Source organism: Rhinoderma darwinii, chromosome 10, assembly GCF_050947455.1.
Source record: "Rhinoderma darwinii isolate aRhiDar2 chromosome 10, aRhiDar2.hap1, whole genome shotgun sequence".
NCBI lineage: Eukaryota > Metazoa > Chordata > Amphibia > Anura > Rhinodermatidae > Rhinoderma > Rhinoderma darwinii.
In genome coordinates, this window is record NC_134696.1 from 2,063,428 (window position 1) to 2,088,360 (window position 24,933).

General features: G+C 48.5%; 1 protein-coding gene across 10 annotated transcripts in view; it reads left to right on the plus strand.

Annotated features, from left to right (window-relative positions):
- ARHGAP32 (Rho GTPase activating protein 32) overlaps positions 1-24,933 on the plus strand; it is a 523,871-nt gene that overhangs the window by 317,516 nt on the left and 181,422 nt on the right. For 9 of the 10 annotated variants that reach the window (XM_075839129.1, XM_075839130.1, XM_075839131.1 and 6 more), the window contains one exon: positions 24,726-24,791. The gene's annotated coding sequence lies outside the window, so the exon portion shown is untranslated. Of the gene's footprint in view, positions 1-24,201; positions 24,222-24,725; positions 24,792-24,933 lie in introns of those variants that run through there. The other variant, XM_075839137.1, reaches the window with a different exon arrangement.

Consider the following 24,933-nt stretch of genomic DNA (forward strand, 5'->3'; position numbering starts at 1 on the left):
GGAGGTTTCATCCTTAGTTTGCAAGCATAGTGGTAAATACGGCTTATATAGATGGCATAAAGTGCTGCAGTGCCCCCTTTATAGATAGTCCTGGCTCTACTTGGTGCTCGGTGACCCTCAGGTCTTGGGCCGGGGCTCGTTTTCATGGGCCTAATACCACCAACCAGGACCGTTTCATGTTTTTTGTTTGGCCCCCTTCCTCTGCACGGAGTCCGTCTTCAGCCAGCGTGGTCTTAAGCGATGACGCTGGTCTAGGACTGTCGTTTGGAAACCGCCTCACGCTGATAGGTCAGAGGCTCAGTGGTAGCTCCGCCCATTTAGAATCGCTGATGGCCAAATGCACTTGGCTAGCCGCCGGGTCATTTCCATGTTTGTTGCTAAATAAAGAGGGGTCCATAGCTCAGCAACGGGGGGACGCACAAGTACAGGGCAAACACCGCTGGACTCAGACACCGTAGCTATCAGATGAAACTAATGACTCTCAGTACTCACTCCTAGTGACAGGTCCTCTTTAAAGGGTAACTAAATATTCAACAAACTTCTGACATGTCACAGTGACATGTCAAAAGTTTTGATCGCTGGGGGTCCGAGCACTGAGACCCCACCAATCGCTAAAACGAAGAGGCAGAAGTCCTCATGTGAGCGCTCGGCCGCTTCGTTTCTGTTCGGCTTTTTCCGGGAAATCAATGTAGCGGAGTACGGACTCCATAGAAAGTCTATGATCCCGCACTCCGATACATCAGCTTTCCGGAAGAAACCAAACAGAAACTAACCGGCTGAGCACTCGCACGAGGACTTCTGCCTCTTCGTTTTAGCGATTGGTGGGGGTCTCACTGCTCGGACCCCCAGCGATCAAAACTTCTAACATGTCACGAGTTTGTTGAACGTTTAGTTACCCTTTTAAGTCGCTGTGCTGATATAGATGCAGCAATTCTTTATGGGATCATGTGACACTGGGTACAAGGTGCCGGTCCTGCTGTGATGGACCACCTCCAACGACCTGCCTCTTTCCTGCTGCTCCTCTATGCTGACCTGCCTCTTTCCTGCTGCTCCTCTATGCTGACCTGCCTCTTTCCTGCTGCTCCTCTATGCTGACCTGCCTCTTTCCTGCTGCTCCTCTATGCTGACCTGCCTCTTTCCTGCTGCTCCTCTATGCTGACCTGCCTCTTTCCTGCTGCTCTTCTATGCTGACCTGCCTCTTTCCTGCTGCTCCTCTATGCTGACCTGCCTCTTTCCTGCTGCTCCTCTATGCTGACCTGCCTCTTTCCTGCTGCTCCTCTATGCTGACCTGCCTCTTTCCTGCTGCTCTTCTATGCTGACCTGCCTCTTTCCTGCTGCTCCTCTATGCTGACCTGCCTCTTTCCTGCTGCTCCTCTATGCTGACCTGCCTCTTTCCTGCTGCTCCTCTATGCTGACCTGCCTCTTTCCTGCTGCTCCTCTATGTCGACCTGCCTCTTTCCTGCTGCTCTTCTATGCTGACCTGCCTCTTTCCTGCTGCTCCTCTATGCTGACCTGCCTCTTTCCTGCTGCTCCTCTATGCTGACCTGCCTCTTTCCTGCTGCTCCTCTATGTCGACCTGCCTCTTTCCTGCTGCTCCTCTATGCTGACCTGCCTCTTTCCTGCTGCTCCTCTATGCTGACCTGCCTCTTTCCTGCTGCTCCTCTATGCTGACCTGCCTCTTTCCTGCTGCTCCTCTATGCTGACCTGGTTCCTGGCTGTTCATTGCTCAATACCTAGTTGCTGTTCGGCTTTTTTTCATCCACTTACAGCAACGTGCAATCATATAAAAAGCCCCTGAACCATAATCAGACGTTGTATAACCGGCAACATTAGAGTGGTTTTTCTGTCGTGAAGTGGATTAAATAAATTTGCAATTACAATCACTGCTGTATCAACATCGCATTTCCTACAGCAGTAGTTTGCCCTACATGAAGAAGAATGCACCATTATAACACGTGCTGCCGCTAAGGAATGACGAGAATTGCTGCTTATAGATGGAACTCCCAATTAGAAGAAACGATTTCTGCAGCGCTGGAGTCAAGGGTGGACGTGTCCCTCTTCTCTGCCATTCTCATGTCACATACGAACGTCTTACCTGTTGTATCCGTATAATGGCTGCTCTGACGCTAGAACTGGTTCAGTGCTCTGGGATCCCTGGTTACTGGAGGTGCTGGCGTTCTATGATGTCACCATCTCGGCTAACCTGTTAGGGAGTGTGTGTCCACAAGCTTGCGGAGTGACTCCAATAACCACCAGCTTAACAGTGAGTGCAGCTCTGGAGTATAATCCAGGATGTAGTACAGGATAAGTAATGTAATGTATGTACACAGTGACTCCACCAGCAGAATAGGGAGTGCAGCTCTGGAGTATAATACAGGATATAACTCAGGATCAGTACAGGATAAGTAATGTAATATATGTACACAGTGACTCCACCAGCAGAATAGTGAGTGCAGCTCTGGAGTATAATGCAGGATGTAACTCAGGATCAGTACAGGATAAGTAATATAATGTATGTACACAGTGACTCCACCAGCAGAATAGTGAGTGCAGCTCTGGAGTATAATACAGGATGTAACTCAGGATCACTACAGGATAAGTAATGTAATGTATGTACACAGTGACACCACCAGCAGAATAGTGAGTGCAGCTCTGGAGTATAATACAGGATATAACTCAGGATCAGTACAGGATAAGTAATGTATGTACACAGTGACTCCTCCAGCAGAATAGTGAGTGCAGCTCTGGAGTATAATACAGGATATAACTCAGGATCAGTACAGGATAAGTAATGTAATGTATGTACACAGTGACTCCCCCAGCAGAATAGTGAGTCCAGCTCTGGAGTATAATACAGGATGTAACTCAGGATCACTACAGGATAAGTAATGTAATGTATGTACACAGTGACTCCACCAGCAGAATAGTGAGTGCAGCTCTGGAGTATAATACAGGATGTAACTCAGGATCGGTACAGAATAAGTAATGTAATGTATGTACACAGTGACTCCACCAGCAGAATAGTGAGTGCAGCTCTGGAGTATAATACAGGATATAACTCAGGATCAGTACAGGATAAGTAATGTAAAGTATGTACACAGTGACTCCACCAGCAGAATAGTGAGTGCAGCTCTGGAGTATAATACAGGATGTAAATCAGGATCAGTACAGGATAAGTAATGTAATGTATGTACACAGTGACTCCACCAGCAGAATAGTGAGTGCAGCTCTGGAGTATAATACAGGATGTAACTCAGGATCGGTACAGGATAAGTAATGTAAAGTATGTACACAGTGACTCCACCAGCAGAATAGTGAGTGCAGCTCTGGAGTATAATACAGGATGTAAATCAGGATCAGTACAGGATAAGTAATGTAATGTATGTACACAGTGACTCCACCAGCAGAATAGTGAGTGCAGCTCTGGAGTATAATACAGGATGTAACTCAGGATCGGTACAGAATAAGTAATGTAATGTATGTACACAGTGACTCCACCAGCAGAATAGTGAGTGCAGCTCTGGAGTATAATACAGGACGTAACTCAGGATCAGTACAGGATATGTAATGTATGTACACAGTGACTCCACCAGCAGAATAGTGAGTGCAGCTCTGGAGTATAATACAGGATGTAACTCAGGATCAGTACAGGATAAGTAATGTAATGTATGTACACAGTGACTCCACCAGCAGAATAGTGAGTGCAGCTCTGGAGTATAATACAGGATGTAACTCAGGATCAGTACAGGATAAGTAATGTAAAGTATGTACACAGTGACTCCACCAGCAGAATAGTGAGTGCAGCTCTGGAGAAGTGTAATGTATGTACAAAGACACTGCTGTTTCTGGAGATTCTCTCTATATAACATGTAACTTGGGGATCAGAGGTCACTGAGACTACAGAGAATTCTATGAAATTGTGAAAACCGATTAAGAAGAAAATAATTTCTTTATCTCATGTCTTTCTGCAGCGTCCATGCTTTGTGTCTCCAGATCTTTGTCTCTGGTGGCCTCATTATAGACACCGGTCTGGTAACAAGTCATGTAAGCGCCATTGAGTCGTCTTTTAAAGACTGAATATCTTGGATGATTTTCCGGGCCAGCTGCCGATCTTCATTCTGATGCAGTGCGTTCATCAGAGCTCTACACAGATAATCTGCAAGAAATGTACAACCCGACGCTAATTCTCAAATCCTCTTAATTGTGACTTCAGAATTGTATGATTTGCAGCTTTTTATAGCACTTACCCCGGACTTGTTTCCAACCGACTTCAAATCAAAAGCTGCAAAATACAAACTGTGATGGCCGCCCCAGGGGGTAACCTGCAGTACATGGAATAGTGTGTGAGATGTGCCGACCAGATATAATGCCATCCAGTATCCGCGTACATGCTTTATTCCCACACGAATCCTCCATGTGTAGCAGATGGAACTCTGAGGAGGGCACGTGTTTTTCATACTTTTTGGTCTTGTGAGGTTCTGGCGTCTTTCTGGGAGACAGCGACACGGGTTATCCGCACAGTTACGGATTTAACAGTGGAAACGGGCCCTGCATTGTTCCTTTTCCATCAGTGCGAGATTCCAATGCCGATATACAAACGTTCAATTATTAAGGCGATCATCGGGCAGATAATTAGTTCATAGAACGCTCGTTCCTGATCATTGCGCTGTGTAAACAGGGCAGCGATCGGCAGATAAACGAGCAAACAATCATCTGCTGGTCGTATAGTTTTCATGTGTAAACAGGGAGACGCGCTGCCGACATGATGATAATGGATGGGGACGAGTGATCGGAGAAAAGACTGCTCGTCCCATCCATAGCTCCGTGTGACAGGAGGATACGAGCAGCCATATCTCGTTGTTCGGTGCTCGCTGCACCGGCCGCTGTAATAGGGGCTTTACTCATCTAATTGCATTTGCTAAGATGTGTATACAATTGTGGAAACTGCAGAGATCTCCCGTTTCACTCTGGTTATCGAAGGTCAATGACCTGATGACCATGGAAAACCTGTCGTCTTCTCTCTCAGATGATCATGATCAATTTTACAAGACCTGACATCTCTGGATGGATTTCCAAAATTTTGCAGAATATATTGCTCTCTTGACATAGTTGTGGAGCCATGACGGGATTTACTAATCTCTTCCTCTCCTTCTTTCCCTTCTCTCCTCGTTTTTTCCACTTTCATCTCTTTTCCTACCCCCCATCTTTATTTTTCTGATCCACGGGTGGTGGGGGGCGCAGGATTTCATTCTTATAGTTTTCATACATGTCATTGTTTTTGACATTTGCCTTCATAGTGTAAAATGTTGACATGTTATTTTCAATTTGGCAGACAAATGTCCTGCCCCTTTGGAACCACCTTTAAAATTTGTAATAATTTCTAATAAAAAAAGAATTGACAAAAAAATAATGCATTTGGAAAGTCTTCAGATCCTTTCACTTTTTCACAATTTGTTACGTTGATCCTTGTGCTAAAAGAAAAACACATTCAAGTTTTCCCCATTATTCTGCGCTCAATACCCAATAATGACAAAGTGAAAACAGAATGTTAGTTCTTTGCTAATTTATTGAAAAGATTGAAAAGGAAAAACTAAAAACTTGCATTGACATAAGTATTCAGACCCTTTACTCCGGTGAAGCCCCTTTGGCAGTGATATCGGCCTCCAGTCTTCTTGGGTTTGATACCACAAGGTTTGCACTGCTGGATTTGGGGATTTTCTGCCATTCTTCCCTGCAGATCCTCTCAGCTCTGTCAGGTTGGATGGTGACGTCGGTGGACAGAAATTTTCAGGTCTCTCCAGAGATGTTCGATAGGGCTCTGGTTGGGCCACCGAAGGACATTCACAGAGCTGTCCCTGAGCCACTCCTGTGTTGTCTTGGCTGTGTGCTTAGGGCCGTTGTCTTGTTGGAAGGTGAACCTTCGGCCCAGTCTGAGGTCCAGAGCACTCTGGATCAGGTTTTCATGAAGAATATCTCTGTACTTTGCTTCATTCATCTTTCCCTCAACAGTCTCCCTGTCCCAGCCGCTGAAAAACACCCCCACAGCATGACACTGCCACCACCTCCACCACTACCACCACCACCATGCTTCATTGTAGGGATGGTATTGGGCAGGTGATAAGCAGCGACTGGTCTCCCCCTGACATGACACTGCACCCACCGCCACCACCACCACCACCACGCTTCATTGTAGGGATGGGATTGGGCAGGTGATGAGCAGCGACTGGTCTCCCCCTGACATGACGCTGCACCCACCGCCACCACCACCACCACGCTTCATTGTAGGGATGGTATTGGGCAGGTGATGAGCAGCGACTGGTCTCCCCCTGACATGACGCTGCACCCACCGCCACCACCACCACCATGCTTCATTGTAGGGATGGTATTGGGCAGGTGATGAGCAGTGACTGGTTTCCCCCTGACATGACGCTGCACCCACCACCACCACCATGCTTCATTGTAGGGATGGTATTGGGTAGGTGATGAGCAGTGACTGGTTTCCTCCAGACGTGATGCTTAGAATTGAGGCCAAAAATTAAATCTTGGTTTCATCAGACCACAGAATCTTGTCTCTCACAGTCTAAGGGTATGTTCACACGGCAGCGTCCGTAACGGCCGAAATTACGGGGCTGTTTCCAGGAGAAAACAGCCCCGTCATTTCAGCCGTAACGGCATGTGCAGGCGCTTCAACGCCGCGTCCATTACGGACGTAACTGGAGCTGGTTTTCCATGGAGTCCGTGGAGAACGGCTCCATTTACGTCTGAAGAAGTGACATGACACGGGCGCGGGTGTCTATTTAGGCGCCGTCTTTTGACAGTGACGTGTAAATATACGCCTCGTGTGAACAGACAAACGTCAGCCCATTGCTTTCAATGGGCAGATGTTTGTCAACGCTTTCAAGCCGTATTTTCGTACGTAATTCCAGGCGTAAAACGCCCGAATTACATGCGTAAATAAGCCGTGTGAACATACCCTAGGACTCCTTTAGGTGTTTTTTTCGCAATCTTCAGGCTGCTTTCATGTGTCTTTTACTGAGGTGAGGCTTCTTTCTGGCCACTCTGCCATAAAGCCCAGATTGTTTGAGTGCTGCAGTGACGGTCGACCTTCTGGAAGTTTTTCCCATCTGCACACAGGATCTTTGGAGCTCAGTCAGAGTGATCATTTGGTTTTGGGGCCCTTCTCCCCTGAATACTTAGTTTGGTGGGGCGGACAGCTCTAGGAAGAGTCCCGGTGGTTCCAAACTTCTTTCATTTAAGAATTATGGAGGCCACTGAGCTTCTGGGAACTTTCGGTGCAGCAGAAATGTTTTTTTGTACCATTCTCCAGATCTGCTCCTCCACACAATCCTCTCTCTGAGCTCTACAGGCAGTTCTTTCCTCCTCCTAGCATGGTTTCTGCTCTGATATACATTGTCAGCTGTGTGACCTTATATAGACAGGGGCGTGTCTTTCCAAATCATGTCCAATCAAATGAATTTACCACAGGTGGATCCAATCAAAGTAAAGAAGCATTTAATAGATGATCTAGAGAAACGGGAGACCCCGGAGCTAAATTTAATGTCATAGCAAAGCGTCTGAATACTTATGTCCATTCCAAATTTGAGTTTTTAATAAATTTGTAAAAGTTTATAAAATTCTGTTTTCACCTTGTCATTATGGGGTATTGAGTTCAGTATGAGGGGCAAAATTTTTTTACCGATCGCAACCAATGAAATGAGCAGTCTGGTTACTATGATCATTATCCGATAACGAAGCAGCAAACATGAGCTGAAATCTAAAGTCTAAATCATCTACATTTGCTGTGTGCTTTAAAGCAATCTATTGTTCTCTGTTATCAGCTAATCCAGGAGAGGATGACTGTAGGACAGGTGAATACATTCTATTGTTCTCTGTTATCAGACATGTCAGGCTGGGGGAGGATGACTGTAGGACAGGTGAATACAATCTATTGTTCTCTATTATCAGCCATGTCAGGCTGGGGAGAGGATGACTGTAGGACAGGTGAATACAATCTATTGTTCTCTGTTATCAGACATGTCAGGCTGGGGGAGGATGATTGTAGGACAGGTGAATACAATCTATTGTTCTCTGTTATCAGACATGTCAGGCTGGGGGAGGATGATTGTAGGACAGGTGAATACAATCTATTGTTCTCTGTTATCAGACATGTCAGGCTGGGGGAGGATGATTGTAGGACAGGTGAATACAATCTATTGTTCTCTGTTATCAGACATGTCAGGCTGGGGGAGGATGACTGTAGGACAGGTGAATACAATCTATTGTTCTCTGTTGTCAGACATTTCATGGCGAGGAGAGGGGGACAATAGAACAGATGAATAGACTCTCGCTCCACACTGTTGCTCCTGTAATATTCTTTGTTTGTGGGAGACATTTAACCTTGTTCAGGACGCCTCCATCCGTCACCCTGCGGCCGGGACAGGGAGAATACAGCAGCTTCTGTCACGTACACTACTGCGGTGGATATCGCCCTTGTCAGGATTCAGAATATGGAATAAATGGGTAGATTCTGCCAGTCCTGGTGTCTGTCCTGACCCTGGAGGACGGTCGCTGAGCGCTCTCTCTACAGTTTGTGCTTCTTTCCTGCGCTCCCCTTGTACCATTTGTCTCTCTTCGTGGAGGAGATGAGAAGGCGCAGTCTGCACCACCAGTGGGGGTTCCTGCGGACTCGCAATGTGATGTAAATCGTCTGCTCCTGGATCAGAATATATTTTAGGTTATGGGAAGTCCTACTGCTAGTGAGATACTTGTGTTCACATCTAAAACTTGTTCTGACCTAATACTTCTCACAGCTGAGGGGTTGTCACAATTGTATCCATGCTAGTATATAGATAACTAGAAAGGCATGCAATAGTATTTAAATCTAACATCAGCTATAGATCATGCAACTACATAAGGACCAGTGACGAGTGCGTCGCATAAAGTGAAATATGACGGCGTATGTCCAAAACTTCTAGACACACGTCCTAGATAAAGTGGAACGTGCTGGTTGCCGTAGATGATGGGCAGATCAGTAATAAATAATCACAGAAAGTTTCAGAAGTGCAAAGAAGCCCGGGTGAGAGGCAACAAACAGATAACATATGTCCAGAAACAAATGCAACCTTGATGTGCCGTGCCCCAATACATACCCATCTGTGTGCCCCAATACATACCCATCTGTGTGCCCCAATACATACCCATCTGTGTGCCCCAATACATACCCATCTGTGTGCCCCAATACATACCCATCTGTGTGCCCCAATGCATACCCACCTGTATGCCCCAATGCGTACCCACCTGTGTGCCCCAATACATACCCACCTGTGTGCCCCAATACATACCCACCTCTATGACCCAGTGCGTACCCATCATACCAAATCATTCGTTACTTTTAGGTCGTTCTTGTTAGGCTCCATGCACACGAACGTGCTTTTGCGACTGCAATTCCACTGACAATTCATGGGAGAATTGCGGCCCCTTTCATTTCTATGGGGCCATGCACACGACTGTGGTCTCCACGGTCCGCAGAAAGAACGGACATGTCTTATTACAGTCGTGTTCTGCGTTCCAGTCTCATAGAAAATAATGGATACGACCATGTGCACGGCCCGCGATTTGCGGGCGACTCGCGAGTGACACTCTGAAGTGATTGATGGATACGGTCGTGTGCATGAGGCCTTAGGCTGCATGAACACTTCCGTTAGCCATTGTACGTCCCCTAATGACGGTTCTGTGAAACACGGGCCGCACGTGGATGGCTTCCGTGTACAGTCCGTTGTTTCACGGACAAAATCAATGAAAAGGCCGAGACTGTTCCATCAAAAACGAGCAGGAGTAGGAGCTGTCCTATTTGTGACGGAACGGCCGCACGGTTTTTCGTCAGGGTGTTATCCGTTGTTTTTAACTGATTGCCCCCTGACACATTCATTACAATGGGGCCATGCAGACTTCTGTTGTTTTAACGGAACCGTGCGGCCGTTCCGTCACAAATAGGACAGCTCCTACTCCTGCCCGTTTTTGACGGAACAGTCTCGGCCTTTCTATTGATTTTGTCCGTGAAACAACGGACTGCACGCGGAAGCCATCCACGTGCGGCCCGTGATTCACAGAACAGTCAGTAGCGGCCGTACAACGGCTGACGGAAGTGTTCATGAGGCCTTATTACTATGATGAATAGATGAGTCATGCGCTCGGCCGTATTACGGCTCTTTAATGTATGGAGTGTAATAGGGCTGCCGGTGCATAGCGTTTATACTGCACCTCTGTATCCGATGATTTCATACAGACGCATATTGTAGTTTTTCTTTCGGATTCCGTAAAAATCTGACGAACGCAATTGTGGCTGCTCCACCGGACTCTGTGTGTATGAGGAATAAGAAACCATTGCTGTGGGGGAGGGGGGCAGCTTCCCCATACGGCACCTGACGGAGCATCATACAGCGACACAGTGCGGCTCTGCCGTTACCTGAGGCCTGAAAGTATGCAGCACATAGCCGGGCGGACGGTGGCCTCATTGTCCAGGGTGTCGTGCGTTGGGGCATATCTGGCTCTCTTCTTCGTAGTCGCCGTTCTTGGGCAGCTCTACGACAGTCTCTCTACCATTTCTTCATAGAACAAGAACGTTTCGAGCTGCCGGTCCTTTATATTTCTGGCATGTTCCATGAATGTCTGCTTCACCTTGTCCTGCCTCCTATATGTGATCTGTGCGCTCAACGCAAAACTTCAAAATGCGCCTTTTATAGATGTGGACAATTTTCCCTAATAGAAAGCCGTGTATTTAGCGAGTGATGAGCGCGCTGCACCTTGTGATCGAGCCGCAGCGCTGACCCGTCACATTCCACGTCTACAACGTCTCCGCATCTGTTTAACTATTTAACGTGCACTTAAGGTTTATTTTTAGCCTTATTGACGATTTCTTAATGTCAAATATAAAGCAGAAGTTGTTGACGCGGCCTGGGGTCAGAAGCCGCTAAAGGAAGCGGAGCTCACAGTGGTTTCCCCATAACATTGCTATAAATACTCTCATGATTTTTGTAAATCCTCCCAGAAGTTTAGAGATTGATACCTCATCGTGGCGCAGAACAGGACATGTTGGGACCTGGAGATCAGGACTGGCGGGATCCCTGCCCGCTGCTGCTGGAGACAGGCTGTGACATGCGATCACCCCTTAGACTCTTTGACCACCCCCAGCAATAACCACACATCTCAGCCAGCTTTATTAATCAAATAAACAAACCATGATAAGGGGCGCCCGACCAATCACAACACCAAACTCTGAGCCGGGGTATGGCTTCCCCCGGCCCTCCTACTGCAAGACCGACCAGGCCCGCCTGCCATCGGTAGGTCCCATCCGGGAACAGTTAGCCATCCTGGTCAGCTACCAGGGCCGTGATCTTACCTGAGAACCTGCCGTACGGCTCGTGTTCCCCATTAGCAAGGTCACCCTGCCATATGGCTCGTGGTTTGCTCACTTTGGCTAACCAACTCAATCCGCCCTTCTCAGAGCGTAGTGTCGCGATCTCTGTTCTCCTAGCGGACTAACTACCTAGCTGCCCCTTCTCTACCGCTCACCACCCACCCCTTTCACCTGGCTTACTAAATGCTCTGCGGGCTTTTCACACCAAAACGTCCCTTACTCTCTACAGGTGGGCTTCCCTTCCACCCCAGACTTGCCGGCGCTGCAGAAAAGGCGTCTGCCACCATAAAACTAAGGGACAAGCATAGAGTCCCTTATGCCTCCTTGCTCGGATCCCTTCTGAGGTCGTCGTTCTGTGTCATGTTCTCCAAACCTTTAAAGAGATCAAGCTGCAACTTTAGGCCAAATTCAGACCAACGTAGAGGACGGCCGTCACACGGACTCACGTATTTTAATGGGGCAGTTCACACGGCCGTTGTTTCAACGGAGCGTGTGAAGGGTCCGTGAAAAATCAGACGTCCTATTTTTTTGTGTGCGTGCGCGCTCGGTCAATATATCTAAATAGGTAGTTTAACAAATATGATCCTGAGTTACATCCTGTATTATACTCCAGAGCTGCACTCACTATTCTGCTGGTGGAGTCACTGTGTACATACATTACTTATCCTGTACTGATCCTGAGTTACATCCTGTATTATACTCCAGAGCTGCACTCACTATTCTGCTGGTGGAGTCACTGTGTACATACATTACATAACTTATCCTGTACTGATCCTGAGTTATATCCTGTATTATACTCCAGAGCTGCACTCACTATTCTGCTGGTGGAGTCACTGTGTACATTACTTATCCTGTACTGATCCTGAGTTACATCCTGTATTATACTCCAGAGCTGCACTCACTATTCTGCTGGTGGAGTCACTGTGTACATACATTACATAACTTATCCTGTACTGATCCTGAGTTATATCCTGTATTATACTCCAGAGCTGCACTCACTATTCTGCTGGTGGAGTCACTGTGTACATACATTACATTACTTATCCTGTACTGATCCTGAGTTACATCCTGTATTATACTCCAGAGCTGCACTCACTATTCTGCTGGTGGAGTCACTGTGTACATACATTACATTACTTATCCTGTACTGATCCTGAGTTACATCCTGTATTATACTCCAGAGCTGCACTCACTATTCTGCTGGTGGAGTCACTGTGTACATACATTACATAACTTATCCTGTACTGATCCTGAGTTATATCCTGTATCTCTTTATTTTATATAAATTTACAAAACATAAACTGAAAAACAAATACATAACTAATTCCATATAACCAAAAAGTCACAACCCAATTCTTATAAACAAATTTTCTTATATACATCTCTGTATATGAGAAGAGAAAACGATACCAGACCCGGCCACATACACCCCACTCTTATATACTTACATCTACACTTCATCCGAAACTAAACAATAACTAGAATATATATACAAACATCATATAAACGTAATCAAAAGTACCAACAGAAAATCCCCCGACCCGCGTCACCCGAGGGCCTAAAGAAACAACATAATAATGATAATAATAATCAAACAACATAATAATAATAATAAAATAATAATAATAATAACCAAAAAAATCCAAAATATAATAATACTAATCCCAATTGTTTTTTTTTTTTTTTCTAATTTTTTATTTTTATAATATTTTTTTTTTTTTTTTTTTTTTAAACACACTATACACATCCTGACTTTCCCTAACCTTACCCTTCTTACCTAAACTCCACCACCCCAGCCAGCATCTCGCCTCATGTCCTCTCACGTCCGCATAGTCCAGATGCTGGCCCCAACCACCACACCCAACACCCCAGCCCAGCCCCCCGCCCCATGTCCTCCCATGTCCGCATAGTCCGGGGCTGGGTCAGGCAAACCCCCCCCCCCGACCCCCTCCCAACCTATCTATTAACCCCCTTAAGTCTATCCCTATTCTAACAACATTTCTACAATATAATACAATACACGTCACCAACTTGTCCAAATACCAAACCATATACAAAATACACCGTACCCGAAAGCACCAAGTTCGGTCGCTTGTAAACCTTTTTCCTGCCATTTCAATCCTAAACAAAACAAAAATCTTCCAGTGCTTACCTAGCCCATTACCAGATAGAGAGAAGGGAAAGCCCCCCCCAGCACCCCCCCAGAGGCCAAGGTACCACGTCCACCGCTGCACCCTCCCTATCGCTTGCCCTATCTCCTTACCCTATTACTAGCCCTTTCTTGACCCTATTGAAAGCTGACCCTATGCTGACCCTCACCTTTCCCTTATTCCGAGCCCTATCGCTATATTTTTTTTTTTTGGTGCCTCAGCGGAACGCAGACCCCCACCTCCAGTTGAGCACCGGTGACGACCCCCCCCCTCCCTCATGAAGGCAGACACATTAAGGCACCCTAAAGGAAAAGCCCCTCCAAAGACGAGAGGCTTTGGATGCTCCCAATCTGCCAACCTCCAAAGAATGCACCTTCACCAGGTCACCCATGATATTGCTAACAACCTCATCCACTAGGAGGATTTTCTTCTGGGTAGAAACTAGACATCGTGCATTCCACATAAAGTGCCTGACCACTATACTGACTAGAAACAAGGTGCAATGGTCCCTACCACCGAGGTCTCCGAACACTCCATAGGCCCACCCAGCATAGGAGAGGCTGGTTAGGCCTGGCCAACCAATGGAGGCTCCCACCCTTTTGTATACCTCTGTATTGAAAGGGCAATGAAGCAGGAAATGCTCCATGCTTTCCAGCACTCCGCCACACTCCTCCCGGGGGCAATCCCGATCATCAGAGCTTCTGCACTTTAGATTGTCCCTCACATACAGTCTCCCATGGAAGCAACGCCAAGCCAGATGCCAAAACTTCTGGGGAATCCTCGCTGAATTTAAAAGTTTTAATCCCACCCCGAGGTCACTACTTGGGCAGTCTTTGAGCGCCAGGGGCTTCTGGAAGTGGGTCATCAGGACCCTCCTGTCAAGAAATTTTCTCGACATGGTCCTGATCTCCCACACCTCCAGACCCCACCGGCGAACAATCTTCAGCACCAGGGTGGCATAAGCCGGGAGATGTCCGTGAGGTGTACGCAGGTCTTTCACTTGCCCTCCTCTCTCCCATTCCTGGAAGAAAGGCCGAAACCACCCCCTGCAGGAGGATATCCACCAAGGAGCCCTCTCTTGCCAGAGGTTTGCCAGGTTGATCTTAACAAAGGTGTTCACTAGGAACACCACCGGGTTAACCATACCTAACCCGCCTAGTGTCCTTGGTAGGTAAGTAACCTCCCTCTTGATTAGGTTGAGCCTGTTCCCCCATAACAGCTGGAAGAACAGGCTATAGACCCGAGTCCAGAGAGGTTCTGGCAAGATGCACACACTGCCCAGGTAAAGCAACATGGGCACCAGGTAGGCCTTGGCCAAGTGAACCCTTTCCCTCAGGGTTAAGGACCAACCCTTCCATTGGTCGACCTTCTGGGCAACTAGATTCAGCCTATCCTCCCAGTTCTTCTTTGGGTAATCACCCGGGCCAAATTCGACTCCTAAGATCTTAGCAGACCCCTGAGGCTCTGGAAGGGTGTCCGGGAGATCAAAACCAGGATCTCCTCCTCCCAGCCAGAGACTTTTGCACTTATCCCGGTTGATCTTGGACCCAGATGCCAATGAGTAACGCTCCACTTCCGACATCACCCACTCTGCCTCCCCTCTCGAGGAGACAAAAATGGAGACGTCGTCTGCGTACGCAACCACCCTCTGAGTGGCCTCCGGCCCCTCCAGGCCGGCCCCGACTCCCGCCAATGGCCCACGATCGATCCTTTTAAGAAAAGGATCAATTGCGAACGCATATAGCAAAGGGCTCAAGGGACAACCCTGGCGGACACCAGACCCAACCTCAAAGGGGGTTCCAACCCAACCGTTCACCAGCGCAAAAGTCTCAGCCCCAGTGTATAAGGTCTGTAGCCAATTGACAAACCCCCCCGGTAGGCCGTACCTCAGAAGGACCGACCAGAGGTACTCGTGGTCCACCCGGTCAAAAGCCTTGGCCTGGTCCAAGGACAGGATGTACCCCTCCCACCGACCAGAATTTCCCTGCTCCACTGCCTCTCTGACACTGAGGACAGCACTAATTGTGCTGCGGCCTGGAACAGAGCAATGCTGGACCGGCGAAAGGAGCCGGGATGCAAACTTCACCAGCCGATTAAACAGCACCTTTGCGAGAACCTTTCTGTCCGTATTGAGCAGCGCTATGGGACGCCAATTCTCAATACGGGTCGAGTCTTTACCCTTCGATAAAACGATCAAGGCCGACCTCCTCATTGACATTGGCAAAGTACCCGAGGAAAGGCACTCATTAAACACCTCAGTCAAGAGGGGAACTAGGGTTCCTTTAAAAGTCTTATAAAACTCGGATGTTAAGCCATCCGGCCCTGGCGATTTTTTGAGGGCAAGCCCATCAATCGCCAATCCCACTTCCTCTTCCTTGATCGAGTCTATCAAAACACCGAGAGAGGGGTCTACCCCTGGCTCAGGGATGGTTTCAGCCAGGAAAGCCGACATCTCGTCTCGGTTTGGATCTTGCTTCCCCAAGAGGTGCGAGTAGAAGGATCTGACGACCTCCAAGATCCCTGATTTGGATCTCTTCAGAGATCCTGTACTATCAATCAGTCCTGTCACAACCTTACGACTCACTGACATCTTACAGTTCCTGTAGGGGTCGGGCGAGCGGTACCTCCCGAAATCCCTCTCAAGAACTAAAGATGTGTGCCTATCATACTGACACCTCCTGAGCAAAGCTTTCACCACGGAGATCTCCTCCCCACTACCCCCGGTTGAGACCAGATGTTCGAGTTTCCTCCTCAGTTCCTGATATAGGCGGTACCTACTCATGGACCTGAGGCTCGAGAGCCTGCGGAAAAATCCTGCCACCCGGACTTTAAACAACTCCCACCACTCAGACTTAGTACCACTGAGATCCAACAAAGGTACCTGGCTCTGAAGAAAATCCTCAAAGGCCTGTCTTATCTCCGCTTCTTCCAAGAGAGTAGAATTCAGCCTCCATATACCTCTTCCCATCTGGAGGGACTCTGCAATGTTCAAAGAGAAAATAATCATACAGTGATCGGAACTCCACCTCAACAACGGACACTGGTGAAGAGATGGCTTCCTCCTTCAAAAAAAACCTGTCTATGCTAGACCTACAACTACCTCTACGATAGGTGAAACCCGAGTGGCCTGGGGTATGCCTGATGTGGATATCCACCAGGCGAGCATCGCTAACTATATTTTTTAATGCTACACTATCATAGGTCAATTTTTTATCTCCGGAACCTCCTCTATCTCGGGGCCTCACGACAGTATTGAAGTCCCCTCCAAAGATAACTTGTCGACCTGAAAAAAGGAAAGGCTTAATCCTCATGAAGAGACTTTTACGGTCCCATTTGCTCTGGGGTCCGTATATATTGATTAATCTTAATTCCTGTCCCCTCATGAGGACATCTAAGATCAAGCACCTCCCCATTTCTAACTCAATCATCCGTCGGCATTTTACCGGTGCGGTGAAAAGGACCGCCACTCCGCTATAGGGCTCAGCCGCAAGAGACCAGTAGGAGGGCCCGCGTCGCCACTCCCTCCTAGATTTAACGACGTCTGCCAAAAGTGACAGCCTGGTCTCCTGTAAAAACTAAATGTCGGCTTCAACTCGGCCAAGAAAATCAAAGGCTGCAAATCTCGCCCTATCTGACTTAATGCTGGCAACGTTAATTGATGCCAGCGTCAACGGAGTGGGTGCCGCCATCATGGATGTTTGAGTTAGACGGCTTTCTTCTTCCCACCCCCCCCTCTATCTGATGAGGACCCCCCTTCTTTGCCTCGCTTCTTGCAAACTGAGGAGTCCATATTCACCACCCTATTCCCATCTTCATCCCCAAGTACCGGGTCAACCTCCCCCTCTGGGGGCAACGGCCCCTGCAGCAGGGGAGGCTCAACGACTCTAGGGTGCCCTACCATGCCCTCCCTCTTAGTATGAGAGGCTGGAATGTCCACGAGAGCATGGTATCGATTAGTAGAGCGCACCAGGGGGGTACAGGATTTACCTTCCTGGGCCAGGGCGGGGCCAGATGTATTTGGCCCTTGGGTTTTGCCCGGTGTCCCTTTTGCTGTAGGCTGAGTCCTCTCTTCCTCTCCCACACTTTCATAGTGGGAGGACTGAGAGTCCTCAGCCCTCTGCTCCCTTTGGATCCTCCTCATCTCCTTGTTCAATTCGACCTCCCCAGGGGCATCAGCTTCAGGGGGGGCATCCAGATCCGAATCAGAGGTCGTCCCAGTTTCCTGGAGCGCCCTCCGAATCCTCTCCTTCCTTCGCTTCTCCGCCCTTCTCTGGCGAGAAGGGGGACCCTTCTTTGCATTCTTCCCTTGCCCCTGTGCCCCATCATCCCTGCCCGCACCCTCACCCACGGAGGCCTCCCTCCTCTCATCCTCTGCAGGTTTGGAACAAGCATTGACAACAGAGCGAGGACACCGACTGAACGGGTGACCTAAGTCACCACACAGGTTGCAGCGAATACGGTCACACGATGCGGCTAGATGACCAATCCCCCCACAATGAGCACACTTCTGCACCTTGCAGCCTGCACTCAAATGTGAGGGGTCGCCACACCGGTGACACAACTTCGGCTGCCCCTGGTAGAAGACAAGGATCCGATCTCTTCCCAGGAAAGCAGACGATGGTATGTGGGACACCGTCTGTCCCAGACGCTTTAATTTAACCATGAACGTCCAGGCCCCTGACCAGATGCCAAACTCATCCATGTTCTTCCGTGGCATCTCTACTACCTCTCCGTACCTTCCCAACCAGGTCATGATATCTATACAAGAGAGTGACTCGTTACGGGTAAGAACGGTCACTCTCTTGGGACCACTTTGGCGAGAAATTGCTTGTGCAGCAAAGTCTCGCCAGCCAGGCTCGTCCTTCACCAGCTCGTAGTTCCCCCAGAAGACCTCAAGGCCCCCTAGGTGAACAAAGCTGATGTCGAACTCGACCGAGCCATGAGGATGTATCAAGGCAAAGATGTCACTCGCCTTGAAGCCCATCCCCAGCAGCAGCTCCACCACCCTCTTTCTGGGAGGGCACGCATCATTGCCACGCCACCGGAGACGGACCACATTCCTCCTGGCTACAGCCTGCCCGGCTGTTGGGAGCGACCACTGATCTCCTCGTTGCTCTCGGAAGGCATTTAGACCATATCTGTCTATCCAGAAAGACAGGTCCTTCTGCACTCCCCCTATGGTTAGGGTTTGCTTTCCCTCTCTTAAAGCGTCCAAGAGACGTTGTTGCAAGTTACCGTCCCCGGACCTTGAGGATGAAGGTGGGTGGGCCCGCTGTCCCCCCGCTGCCACACCAGCATAAGACCTGCCGGATGTCACAGCAAGAGGAGCGCCAGGCCCATTGCCCCTGGTTGATACCCCATCCCCACCACCCACAGACACAGCACTCAACACCCCATTACCAGCAGACACTCCAGCAACTTTATTTACAGACACCTGCATACCCCCAGCAGTTTCCACATCCACAGCCGCAACTTTTTCATTTAACCCACCAGGTCCCCCTGCAGTCATCCTTCTGGCCAGGCCTGGTTCTATGTTATGTATTTTTTCTGTACTTTTTGTGTGGGTAGACACTGCTTCAGTCTCCGCATCATCAGGCACCTTTGCAGGGACGCCACCAGATGTTAGAAAGCGGTGTCCCCACTGTGCCCTCCGCCTCATTAACCTCCATCTGTTCTAAGTGCTGAACATTTTTGGGAAAGGGGCCACCGTCGCCCCCGACGCCAGCAGCCCCCTTGTCGCCTACACCACTTTTCAGCGATGCGGACGAAGGAGCCACTGACGTCACTGGAGCCGCCTCCGGCGCCGGACCACTCCCCCCTCCCACAGAGGAGTGGCCAACAGAGCCGGAGCCCCCTCTGTGACCGCCCTTGTCCGGAATGTCTGACGGCTTTACTGCGACACCGACAGACTTCCGGCTTTCAGACACCACATCCGGTTTCTGGTTTACCCGTTCTCCCGACCCCTGACTCGCATCAAAGACCAGTTTCCCGGGCTCGCCATTCACCGGACACGGGGACACACCCCCTGGCGTCACCAGGCCACCAGTACCGCCCCCTTTGCAGGGGTTGGCGTCCGGCGCCATTTTGACCACCACGTGTTCTAATGCCGGACCCGTAACACTCTCCCCGCATTCCCGCTCCAGCCCCACTGCAGAGGCTTGAGCTGGGGGTCTTGCGGGACCTGCGCTCTGATCCTGACTTTCATCAGGCTCAGAGCACAGGAAGGATCTTGCTGTATACACCATTTTAAATGAACCTTTAGCAGATTTTTTTTCCTTTTCCTTGTTTTTCTTCTTAAATTTTTTTTTCTTTTGCTTTTCCTCCTCTGCGGGTAACTCCGCACCGAAAAAAAATCCCTGGAAGGATACCGGCGACTCCACATTACGGATCTGTGGGAGTAATCCTGGAGGCCGCTCACTGTCATTTTCAAAACACTCCTGATTTCTCCCAGCTGTGAGTCCACCCTCCTCCTCCTCACTGCTCCTGGGTGCCTCAGAATCTGAGCCTTCTCTGGACTTTACATTCTCATGCTCCATTTTCTCCCCCACATTTTCCTTTGCTGTATCTTCCTCCATACTTTCTATTTTTATAGGTGCTGCCATCTCGGCAAACCTCTCTTCGTTTTTTAACTTTTCTCCAAACACCCCTCCGCCTGCCAAAATCTCCTCACGTCTCTCTTCCACTTCTTTTATTTCCTCCAACAAGGATTTCACATTTAAACGGTATCGGGACCTCTTACCTCCTGTGCATTTTGCAGCCCTTCCTCTGGCGACCGCCAAGTCCGCACGGAGCCGTTGCAGCGACTTCCTGAGGTCCCGATACTCCTCCAACCGCATAGCCAGACGGGAGCTGAAGTTCTCCACCGTCTCTCCGGTCCTCAGCTGTCCCCATTCCTCCACACGACCGTCATCCAAATGTCCGGACGGTGCTGGTCCTTCTCCAGACGACAACACCTCGATCACCCTGCCGGACCGCGTCTCCATACCCTTATCCAGGGTTCCAGCCTCAGGGGGAGCCAGGACAGCCTTGCCCCGAGATGATCTCCTCACCCCCGCGACTGTTTGCATATTCCCAGCCAGCTGGGATGACCCTCTACCCCCCGCTGGCATCCTCCGGGAGGTAGAGGTCTGAGGCTCCATCCTAGGATGGAACCCCCCTCAGGGTACTTTCCAAGCCCAGGCAGATGGTATGAGGCCTTGGCAGATAGGATAAGGAAAGTCCCTGGATCCAAGGCCTGCACGTTAGTCTCAGCAGCTCTCTCCACACGTCCTACTCCACCCACTCCAGAGCTGCACTGACTATTCTGCTGGTGGAGTCACTGTGTACATACATTACATTACTTATCCTGTACTGATCCTGAGTTATATCCTGTATTATACTCCAGAACTGCACTCACTATTCTGCTGGTGGAGTCACTGTGTACATACATTACTTATCCTGTACTGATCCTGAGTTATATCCTGTATTATACTCCAGAGCTGCAATCACTATTCTGCTGGTGGAGTCACTGTGTACATACATTACATTACTTATCCTGTACTGATCCTGAGTTATATCCTGTATTATACTCCAGAGCTGCAATCACTATTCTGCTGGTGGAGTCACTGTGTACATACATTACATTACTTATCCTGTACTGATCCTGAGTTATATCCTGTATTATACTCCAGAGCTGCAATCACTATTCTGCTGGTGGAGTCACTGTGTACATACATTACATAACTTATCCTGTACTGATCCTGAGTTATATCCTGTATTATACTCCAGAACTGCACTCACTATTCTGCTGGTGGAGTCACTGTGTACATACATTACTTATCCTGTACTGATCCTGAGTTATATCCTGTATTATACTCCAGAGCTGCACTCACTATTCTGCTGCTGCAGTCACTGTGTACATACATTACTTATCCTGTACTGATCCAGAGTTACATCCTGCATTATACTCCAGAGCTGCACTCACTATTCTGCTGGTGGAGTCACTGTGTACATACATTACTTATCCTGCGTTACATCCTGTATTATACTCCATAGCTGCACTCACTATTCTGCTGCTGCAGTCACTGTGTACATACATTACTTATCCTGTACTGATCCAGAGTTACATCCTGCATTATACTCCAGAGCTGCACTCACTATTCTGCTGGTGGAGTCACTGTGTACATACATTACATTACTTATCCTGTACTGATCCTGAGTTATATCCTGTATTATACTCCAGAGCTGCACTCACTATTCTGCTGGTGGAGTCACTGTGTACATACATTACATTACTTATCCCGTACTGATCCTGAGTTACATCCTGTATTATACTCCAGAGCTGCACTCACTATTCTGCTGGTGGAGTCCCTGTGTACATACATTACATTACTTATCCTGTACTGATCCTGAGTTACCTCCTGTATTATACTCCAGAGCTGCACTCACTATTCTGCTGGTGGAGTCACTGTGTACATACATTACTTATCCTGTACTGATCCTGAGTTATATCCTGTATTATACTCCAGAGCTGCACTCACTATTCTGCTGGTGGAGTCACTGTGTACATACATTACATTACTTATCTTGTACTGATCCTGAGTTACATCCTGTATTATACTCCAGAGCTGCACTCACTATTCTGCTGGTGGAGTCACTGTGTACATACATTACATATCCTGTACTGATCCTGAGTTACATCCTGTATTATACTCCAGAGCTGCACTCACTATTCTGCTGGTGGGGTCACTGTGTACATACATTACATATCCTATACTGATCCTGAGTTACATCCTGTATTATACTCCAGAGCTGCACTCACTATTCTGCTGGTGGGGTCACTGTGTACATACATTACTTATCCTATACTGATCCTGAGTTACATCCTGTATTATACTCCAGAGCTGCACTCACTATTCTACTGGCTTCACAACGGATATCTCCCAGCATTCCCTGCTTGTTCATTGTCTGCATGGGGCTTGAAATGTATTTACATAGTTGCTGGTCTGTTCAGGTCGATTCATTCTGTATATAACCTGTAATATGGTGTTTAGAGGTGGACTTGCTCTTTAGGTTCGCTCTCAATTTACAACTCCCAGCCGTGTATAATTTTTGGATTTCCAATGTACTAGTAAACACAAAGGCATCAGTATCCCGTGCTATCGGAAGCGTATAACCCTGCAGTAGTGATGGAAGGAGCTGCTGGCGTTAGTTACACATGTCAGACTGCAGGTTATAATGTCTCTTGTAGGGGAAGTGGCCCAGACCTGGCATGTAAGTGTGCACGGTGCGATGAGCTGTATTTTGAGGGCTTTCCACCCGAGGGTCCCCAATGTTTGCATCCAATCACTGTGTATGGGCAGAGCAGTCTCACAATCGGATGTGAGGGGCAGTGGTTATTGCCACCAACAACTGTGGAGCAGCCGGAAGCTTTTTATACATGAGGAGAAGGATGCGGTGTCCATCTGTGCCCTGTGTATGACGGGTAACACGCTGAGGCTGCAATATGCCGAAATGACCCAGGGAACCGGTTTCCACCACCGGAGATCACCTTGACAAATGGATAAATGTATTTAGAAGTGTCTGATGACAAAGTGTTTTGAGCAGAAGAGCCTGGAGGCTTAAACTGGTCCAATACGAGAGCCAGAGAATTGGTCTGAAGGCATCGGCCCCTTCATTGTGCGACCTGAGGACTGCGGCTCCATCCAGCCCTGGAAGAATGGGGTCCTGATAATCATTAGGACTAGTAAGCAGCGTGGACCAATGACTGCAGCCGCTCAGAGCCTGCAGGATCCAGACTGTTATTCACAATCTTCGAGGATTCAGGGGTTTATGATTAGATCTGACCGAAGAAAGATCCCACGGTCAACTGATGTGTAGATTCCACCAGTCCAGACCAGAAAGTAGAGAAGTGAAGAGAAGGAGTAAAGAAGAACTACAGGAATAAGAACTTCCATAGAACTCAGTAAAAATCTTCCAAAATCTCTGGCACCGTTAGATGGTCTCTCGGCACATCGGCCACCTGGGGTGTCCTACATTCTACATGGACCTTTCTGTCCGGAGACGTCAGAGCGAGTGTCTTATTGTAGGAACTCCGGCTTCTCCTTCATTTTATTTATTTTTTCTGACTAAATCTACAACTTTAAATTGATTCCAGGTTTTTTTTTTTTCGGGTTTTTCTTTTTTTTGATTCTTTTTTGTATGTTCCAACAAACAGATGTGGTACCAGGAGAAATGACCCCCGATGACTTGTCAGAACGTCTTCCTGGACCCTGTGTGTGACCTTACGAGCGTGAGAAAAGACGGTCGAGAGAAGCCGAGAATAATCCCCATATGCAGACAGGATGCTCCGCGCTGCCAGAATCTGGCCTCGTATTATTCCACCGCATTACATCACAGTCCAGCCTTTGGCAGTCGTCGAATGAGAAGACGGAGACTGCTGAAGTGGACACGAGCCAAGAGGATTTGAAGCGCTGCCACGAAAAAGCATCCGTTTAACCTCTCCTCCGCTCCGCAGATGGGTCGCTCGCTGAAGTATAAGGTTATTGTTAAACGCCAGTGGAGCGGGAGAACCTCCAGCGACGCGATCCGCTCGTCACCTCGTTACACCATCATTACCATCCACCGATAACGATGTACTAGGCAAAGAAGGAATACGTCTCGCTGAGCGGAGACTGGTACGAAAGTAAAGGGTTAACCATCATTGCGGAGATTTACATCAATAAAGAGGCGTGGCCAAGAGCGGGCGTAAAATGCTCCGCATTTATTCAAGACGTGCGCCAGTTTTTGTACCTGTATAGCAGAATCTGTGCCAAGTATCTTCCATACAACAGATCATTTAGACCGGTAATTTTAGGGCCTTTTAACCCATTGTTTGCTCACCATGCAGTTCCTCTGCAGAGGGGAATCCTACCAGACCCCCTGCCCCCATTAGTAAAGGGGACATGGCCAACCAGGCCGGGCCCCTGTCTCCAAGGGCCCGTCGGTAGCCGCATGTCCTTCCTCTCAATAGAAAACAATGCAGGATGTCAGGCGGCGGGTTTCTCGGCTCCAGCTCCGTATTTAGGTCTTTTCTCAGATCTGGAGTCCAGATTCATGTTTTTGTGGTGAGATGAGATGATTATTTGTGCCGACGTCTCTGGAATGTTCCTTTTCTGATAATTCTTTTTCTTGTTTTTCAGCTGTGGGAGATTTTTGTGGATATGAAGGAATAAGACGCAGCGCTGAGGCCGGACCCTTCAGCTGTGGTAAGTGCCTCCGTATTAAAGACGTGGTGGGGGGCTGATCGTGCAGGTGGGGGGGCTGATCGTGCAGGTGGGGGTCTGATCGTGCAGGTGGGGGTCTGATCGTGCAGGTGGGGGGCTGATCGTGCAGGTGGGGGGCTGATCG